General features: G+C 53.0%; 1 protein-coding gene across 8 annotated transcripts in view; it reads left to right on the forward strand.

Annotated features, from left to right (window-relative positions):
* LUZP1 (leucine zipper protein 1) overlaps positions 1 to 7,591 on the forward strand; it is a 100,532-nt gene continuing 92,941 nt past the window's right edge. For 4 of the 8 annotated variants that reach the window (XM_025856880.2, XM_073903203.1, XM_073903204.1 and 1 more), the window contains exon 1: positions 6,195 to 6,277. The gene's annotated coding sequence lies outside the window, so the exon portion shown is untranslated. Of the gene's footprint in view, positions 21 to 102; positions 152 to 440; positions 552 to 6,194; positions 6,278 to 7,591 lie in introns of those variants that run through there. The other 4 variants (XM_073903198.1, XM_073903196.1, XM_073903195.1 and 1 more) reach the window with 4 other exon arrangements.

Consider the following 7,591-nt stretch of genomic DNA (forward strand, 5'->3'; position numbering starts at 1 on the left):
TTTCGCGGCTTCCTCCCGGGGTAAGTGGGTCACATCACACCCAGTTCGTAAGGACTGAAAGCTTGGGGACGGCAGTCAGCACCTTCCGGCGGAGAGGAGGAACCTGAGTTAACGAGGACGCGATTTCCTGGCGGCGCTCCCCGGGAAGGAGGTTTGTGCTGGGTCCCATCCCCCGGCGGTCCTGCTCAGGAAACGTGGAGAGAAAGCCAGGAACCAGGCCTGCCAGGCGCCGGGCCCCTCAGCGCCTTCCCTCCTCCCCGGCCCTCGACTGCAGGAAGCCGGCTGGCGGGCACGCCCTGCCCGGAGGGTGGGAAAGGCCGCGAGCGCGCCCCGCACTGCCGGCTTCCCAGGCCCGCTGCGGCGCGGAGCTGTCCTGACCTGCGGCAGACGCGCCGCCTCCCCCGCCGCCCGCACTCCCCGCGCGGCGTGCTCGCACATCCCGATTCACCGAGGCTGAGTCTCCCAGGCGCCGCCGCCCGGCCCGGCTCGGAGCCCACGCCGCTGGGGCTGGGCTGGGGAGGGAGAGGTCGCTGAGGCCTGAGGGTTTGTAGGTGAGTGGTCCAAGGTCACGGCTAGCCAACAGCGAGGCCGGAATTCGACCCTCGGTCTGCTGCACTCTGAAGTGTGCCCCTTCAGTCTGCGGTCCTGGTCCAGGTTCTTGAGGGGCTCAGGGGGTTCAGGTTCTAGTCAAAGCTCATGAACAGGAGGTCTGAATCCGGGGGCTCCCAGAGGTCTGTGAACCTCTTGATTTTGTGTGTAACATGTTGTGTATTGCCTTTTTGCTCAGAGTTTTAAAGGTGTCAGTGACCCCAAAAGGGTTAAGAACCGTAGCTTTCCAAGGTCACGGGTTCCTCAGTGGGGACTCCAGCTTTACGAGGACTTAAGGTTCCTCAACAGCCTGTCGCACCTTGGAGAATATCTCTGCAGGGCCCTGCTGCTACTCTGGTGGGACCTGGGTTCTCTACAGGATCCCAGGATCTTCCTCCTGGATCTTGGGAATCTTTCCATAGAGTTTCTGGGGTCTGTTTGGGGATTTGCGGTTCCTATGGAATCCTGGAGTCTCTTTCCAGAGGTTCTAGAATCTCACTCTAAGGTCCTATGGTCCTCCATGGATGTCCTATGGTCCTCCATGGATGTCCTATGGTCCTCCATGGATGTCCTATGGTCCTCCATGGTGTGAGTTCTAAACCTGGGCCTTAGGATGCCCTGAAATTGTGGGCAAGATATTGTGGGTGTGTCATATACATATAATTCCTGGGAGAGGTTTCATAGATGTCACCAGATTCTCAAAAGGGTGTCTGATCCCCAAAGCTGGGAAAAACATTGCTTTAGAGCATCCAGTGTTAAACAGACCTTACTCCTCTTTCACCAATAAGAGTGAGGGAAGAATACGATGGAGGAGATAGAAGGCCACATTCTCCAGAAGGTGCAGCCCGGGCGTTCCTAGGTTAAAATCCCAGCTTTTGTGCTTAGCGGCTGTGTGACCTTGAGCAAATTTCTTAGTCTTTCTGAACCTCAAAGCCACCGCCTCCAGGAAGCCTGCCCTGTGTCCTGGATTCAGTTAGGTTCCCACTCCACATCCCCCAAACCTGATGCTCTGTGGTGCTTAATGCAATTGTTTTTAAGTAACAAGTTGTATTTAATGTTATTTTGTCTCTCTACCCCATCAGCCATGCTCCAAGAAGGCAGGGCCCTTTGTTGTCTTATAGTCTGTGCAGTGCCTAGCCCATGTTAGGCCCTCAGCCATTTACTATGAAATACATAAAAGAGGGAGGGAATGGAGGGCTTCATGCCAGATGCTGCACTGGGAGCAGAAAGGGATCAGAAATGACTAAGTGTCGTTTCTGTCCTGGAGGAGGTCCCAGGCTGGTGGGGGTAATGACAGAGTTCCTGTAAGGAACCCTAAATGTGCTAAAGGGGATAAATGCTAATGGAGAAAGCACCAAGAGATCTAAATATGAGTGAGACTCAGTCCCTCAAGAGCTGATGGAACGATTTCCCTTTGTATTACGTGTTATGACTTAAAAAGCTCATACCATACATAAAATATCTGGGTAAACCCTTATTTTGCAGAGATGGGGACGCGGCTGCTGAGAAGAGTTCAGTGACCTGGCCAAGGCCACCCACGCAATAATGGCTGCCCAAGGACATAAGTCATTCGCTTTGGAAGTCAGCCCACATCCTTTAGGAAATGGGCTTTGATGTTGTGAAGGTCTCGGTTTAGAACCCACTAGATGTGAGACTTTGGGCATGTTACTTCACCTCCCTTGAGCCTTGTTTTCCTAATCTGCAAGGTGGGAATAATGACCTCCATAACCTATATGAGATAGTATCTGTAAAGTGCCCAGTAGGATGCTTCGTTTACAGTAAAGGATCCCTAAGTATTTGTTGAATGTATGAATGAAATACACGTCTTGGTGGGTGGCCTGCAATGTGAAGGACCGGAAATCATGCCATTGGGGGGACAGTAGGAGAAATTGCGGGCAATTTTATCCCTTCCCACTCTCACTTCCTATGATTCCTATGAAATTTAGCAGTGGCCTCAACCACATTGTTATAATTTATTGTTTGCAACCAACAAAAGTGGACCAACACCAGCTTGCTTAGCTTTCCTTTTATACCTATCTTTACTGTATTTTTTCTGATGACCACATAATGTATGCTCCTTGTAAAAAATTTAAATTGCAGAAAAGATATGAGGAAAAACAGAAGTGCAAGTTTAGGCAGTAGACAAAAGATGCTGACATATTGTTATTCTTTGGGAGGGGCACAGGACAGGCAGCAGAAAAATTCTTCCTACTTTAAAGTCTTTCCTACTGGCCTTGCCATGGCTTCTGGAAGTTTTGTTAGGAGTCTTGCCTTTGGCTGTAGCATTGAAAGTTCAAGTGTAGCTAAGGGCTGGAGATGGGGAGAAGGAGAATTGTCTGGGCAGGGGCTTTCCCTGGAATGAGATGGACACTGTGGAACTTTCTATGGCAGTATGCACAATTGGTTCAGATGCCCACTGCTGATTGCCTCGTAGCACCCTCTCTCTTAGAATTTAGTAGAGTCTTTTTTTGAAAGTTCCTGCTATACACACACACACACCACACAGAAAAGCAAATCAGAAAGAAAAAAGGTGAAAACATCCTATTTCATTCTCTGTATTTTCCACCTTTATGCATGTACTGAGCATATCACTTATAACCATGAGATCCCACTACACCTATAATTCCGTACCTTACTCTTATTCTTTTTCTTTTTTTAAAGTTTATTTTTTTAAGTAATCTCTACCCCCAATGTGGGGCTTAAACTCAAGAGTCACATGCTCCTCCTACTGAGCCAGCCAGGTGCCCCAGACTTTTTCTTTTTTCACTAAAATTTCTTCCTTCCTTAAGAGAGGTATCAGTCTCCAAACAATAGGATGCGTATTTGTAACTGAGCTTTCTATTGCACTGTGGAAGCCTTCTACACTGTTGTCTGGCTTTGGCATATTGTCACATGTCCCTTGATCGCCGTTCCAAAGCTGTCTGGGAAATGTGGGTTCAAAACTCTGTGCCCCTGTACAGACCATTATGAGGGCTACGATTTACATAATATAAAAATAGGAGTCCTGAGTCAATGGAGAAATGAAACCAAACTATCTACCAGTTTGATGAAACCAAACTGTCAACCAGTTATTTTGATCTTTTATGGAAAAATTGCCTGAGGGCCAATGGGTTATGTGGTGAAAATGTTTACAGCAGAATTGCTTTGCAGGAAAAGTCCCTAGAACCAAAAATCTACCCCATTCCTTGTACTGACTGAGATGCGTGAGGTCAGGACTCCCCTCTTCACCCTACTGTCAGCCCAAAGGCCAGCACAGGACAGGCCTTACTGGGAGGATGTGTTGAAGTAGTAATAGCAGCAAAACCATATCGGGGCATGCATGAGGTGCTAGACTCTAAACTAAGCTTTTCCATGTGTTATTTCATTTAATCCTCACAGCCACTGTATGAGATAGGTACTATTATTATTCCCACTTTTCAGATGAGAGGCTGAGGTGCAGAGACTTGAAAGCCTGAGGTCCCACAACTGGTAAGTGACAGAGCCAAGATTTGCATCCTGAGCTTTTCTGTGCCAAAGCCTTTGCTGTGAATGAGCAAATACATGATTGATGGGCTTGTGGGTCTCGGAGGGAAAGTTCTACCTTCAGAACCTCCCCTGTATGTCCTAGGTTCTCTCTGCTGATGGTTTGCAATGCTTGGAATCAGCATCCCCACACAGGAGGAACTCAGTAAAGGCCTTTTCTTTGCCTGCAGCAATCCTGTGGCCGTGCCTATTATTCATGGGAAGTAGCATTTTTTAATCTCCTCTTCTAAAAATAAGCTGCAATTTGTTAGGGGCCCTTGAGAACCAGCCCAGGCATTTCAGGACAGCCATTTGCTTGTCTGCAGCTCAGGAAATTAATCAGAACCCCAAAGCCCTTTCCCTCTTCCCACAGGCCAGCACTCTGGAAACGCCCAGTGCCTTGCTGCAGCTCTCCTCGAGGACTGCAGAGATGCCAAGGGCAGTTGAACACAGATCTATCTCTTTGTCAGGGAAGTGAGAGCAGAAAGGCATGAGGGAGAAATGGGTCAGCTCTGCTGCAAATAACTTGCAGAGAGAACTTGAAGCTGTCCTCCACTTGGACGGGTGCTGAGTGACAGACACCCTGGGGTGTCAGATGTGACTCCGCAGAATCCCCCTGTGGTCTAGAAACTGGAGTGTTGGTTTCTGTTCTAATGACAATGTTCTGCAGGCGACTTTCAGTGAGCCTCTCCCTCTCTCAGGACCTCCGAGTCTAACCCTATGAAATGACTGGGAGGATTATCACTAGGTGTGCTATGTGCTGTTAGGAGCTGGAGATAATATTGATGATGATGATGAAAATAAGAATGACAACTACATCATTTCTGGAACACTGTGCCCGGTGCTTTCCACAGTGTTTTATGTGATTTCAGAACAAACACTGCAAGGACTATATCAATATCCCCATTTTTACACATGAGAAGAATGAGGCCAAAGAGAGCTAGCATGGGCCAGAACATGGGTGTATAATTCCAGGGTTTTCTGGCACCACGAAACATGCGTGGTTTCTGACCTCAAGGAAGTGAGGAAGCGCTAAGAAACAAACAGGAGGTCAATTTGACACAAGTTAAAATGTGTTCATGCCCACATGGGCGTCAAACACAATGCACAGGTATTTGGGTATTGAGAGCAGGGAGAGTGGGCTCTTGGTTGGGGGAAACTAGGAGGAGCTCTAAGTTGAGATGAGACAGCAGCGGAAGAGCACGAGCCATGGGGCAGATGTGGGAAAGCAGTGGGAGTGCGAGTGGAAGTTTGGATAAACTTCACAGTGTGTGTATGTCTGTGTGTGTGTATAAAGGTAGGAAGAGACCAGACCAGGCCAGGGTTTTGGCCCTTATTCCACAGGCAATAAAGAGCTTACACAAGAGATGTCTTAAGAGACTAGCTATGCTGCTGCAGTCAGAGAGGTAGCAACCCTCCGCGCATCTGTGTCCCGGCTTGTGAGTGCAGCTCTGTGCCAGCACGTGGGAGGGCATCTATGGGGAGAGTGCATCTGTGGCTGTGGCTGGGTTTGGGCTCCCTTCAAAGGCCCCCCCCTTCTCTGGGCCCTAGGTATCTTGCACATAGTAGCTCCACTGGAAATGTGTCATAGAATTATGGGAGGGACTTTTGAGATCATCTGGTCATCAGTCCTTCCCATCTTAAAGAAGGTAAAAGTGAGGAACATAGATGGAAAAAGACGTGTCTAGGGTCACACAATGAATTAATAGCAGAGCTGGGGACTGGAACCCATGCCTCTATTCTGAGCGCCTTTTCCACATTTGCTGAGTAATAGAAATAGTATTCGTTGAGTGATTACTCCAGACCAGGCCCTGGGCTAAACACCTTTACATGGATTATCTCATTTAATCCTCACAACCCTCCTGGGAGTGCTCCTCTTGAAAGCAGGCCATCTTTCTTGTCTGCCATTTCGATTTCGCACCGCGCCTAGCACAGGCCCGGGGCATCTAGCTAGGCAAGCAATAAAAACTTGGGAAAGTCCAAGTCCTGGGAAGGGGGTTAAAGAACGGAGGGGGCGGGACTGCCGGTCAGCCCCGCCCCTCAAAACAGGCCCCGCCTTCCAGGACACTGACGTCACAACTGGCCCCGCCCCTCATTGTCAGTCCCGGGGAGCCGGAGGAGGCGCCGGCCGCCGGGAGCGGAGCGCCGGATCCCTCGGCGGGCGGGAGCGCGGCCCGGAGTCGCCGAGGTGAGGGGTTCGCGGGGAGGCGGCGGGCGCGCGGCGCGGGAGGCTGAGGCGGGCGGGCGCGGAGGAGGGCGGCCGGAGGGGGCGGCCTGCCCGGGCAAGGGGTCGGGGCACCCAGGGGCGACAGGACAGAATCGGTGGGCGCACCCGGGGAAGGGCTGGGGGGGTATGGAGTTGAGGCGTGGGGCAGTTAGAGCGGAATTTTGGAGAAAGTGCTCGCACGGGGAGATTTTTGGGGGCGAGACCTTGAGAAATTTCTTGGAGTTGGAAATTTTTCTGTTGGAGGGGGAGGGAAGGTTCTGAGAGACTTTTGGTGGGAGCGAGAATCTGAGGAGAAATGTTTGGGGCAGAGAGCCGAGGGGACATTTTCGGGGGGCGGAGGAGTTTCGGGTCGAGTTTGGGCTTCAGGGGGAGGGAGCGCGGGGCGCGGTGGGGGCGGGGAGCGGCGGGCCGGGCGGGGGGCCGGGACCGCCGGGGAGGGGGCTGCGCGGGGCCCGCGGGCACCCGGGAGGAAGGAAGTGATCTTACAGGAAGAGCCCAGGAGCTCCCGAGGAGGAGGAGGACGAGGAGGAGGGACGTTTGGGAACGCTCGGGCCGGGCTGCGGGGACCGGGCTGCGGGGGCGCGGGCCGGCTGGGGAGGGGTCCCGCCGCCGCAGCTGTCGGCCCGCCGCGACCGCCCGCGTCCCGGCCGATGCTGGTCTCGCAGCCAGACCGCTGGGCCGGGAAGGAATTCGAGGCATTCGCTTTGTTTAAGTTGCCAGTAGACAGTCCTTAGGACTAATTAATGGTGGAATCTGCAGGGGGACGCGGGCGAGCCGGGCCGGGGCCGCCCCCCGCCCGCCGCTGCCGCCGCCGCCGCAGCCGCCGCCGCCGCGGTGAACTTTCCGCAGCGCGCGCGGCCCGCCTCCCTGCGCACCCCCGCCCCTGCCCGGGCCGGGAAGGAGCCATGGCTTCCCGAAGCGCAGGAATGAAGTGCGGTTTCTGGGGCCCGTGGCCTTTGGCTGTGGAGGCTGCCTGCGGGGAAGCCGGCGTCCCGGAGCAGCCGGGCTAGGGGTTCGCAGCCCGCGTGAGAGCTCTCAGAGGGGCCTGCGGTTTCTCTTAATAACCTTGGAGAAGGCTCTGCGAGCCGAGAAAAGACCATCTTGCTTTGGAGCATCTGTTTTCTTCGTCGCGTCAGCCCCTTTCCTAACACTGCAGAGCTTGTTGTGGCTTGTTTCGGAAATGCCGAGACCAGTGCTCACACTTAAGGGTGGGAGAAGGGAAGAGACTAGGCGCCCCCCCCCCCCCCCCCCCCCCCCCCCCCCCCCCCCCCCCCC

This window comes from Callorhinus ursinus, unplaced genomic scaffold (genome assembly GCF_003265705.2).
Source record: "Callorhinus ursinus isolate GAN/ISIS: 27379988/994484 unplaced genomic scaffold, GSC_fseal_2.0 scaffold18, whole genome shotgun sequence".
NCBI classification, from domain to species: domain Eukaryota; kingdom Metazoa; phylum Chordata; class Mammalia; order Carnivora; family Otariidae; genus Callorhinus; species Callorhinus ursinus.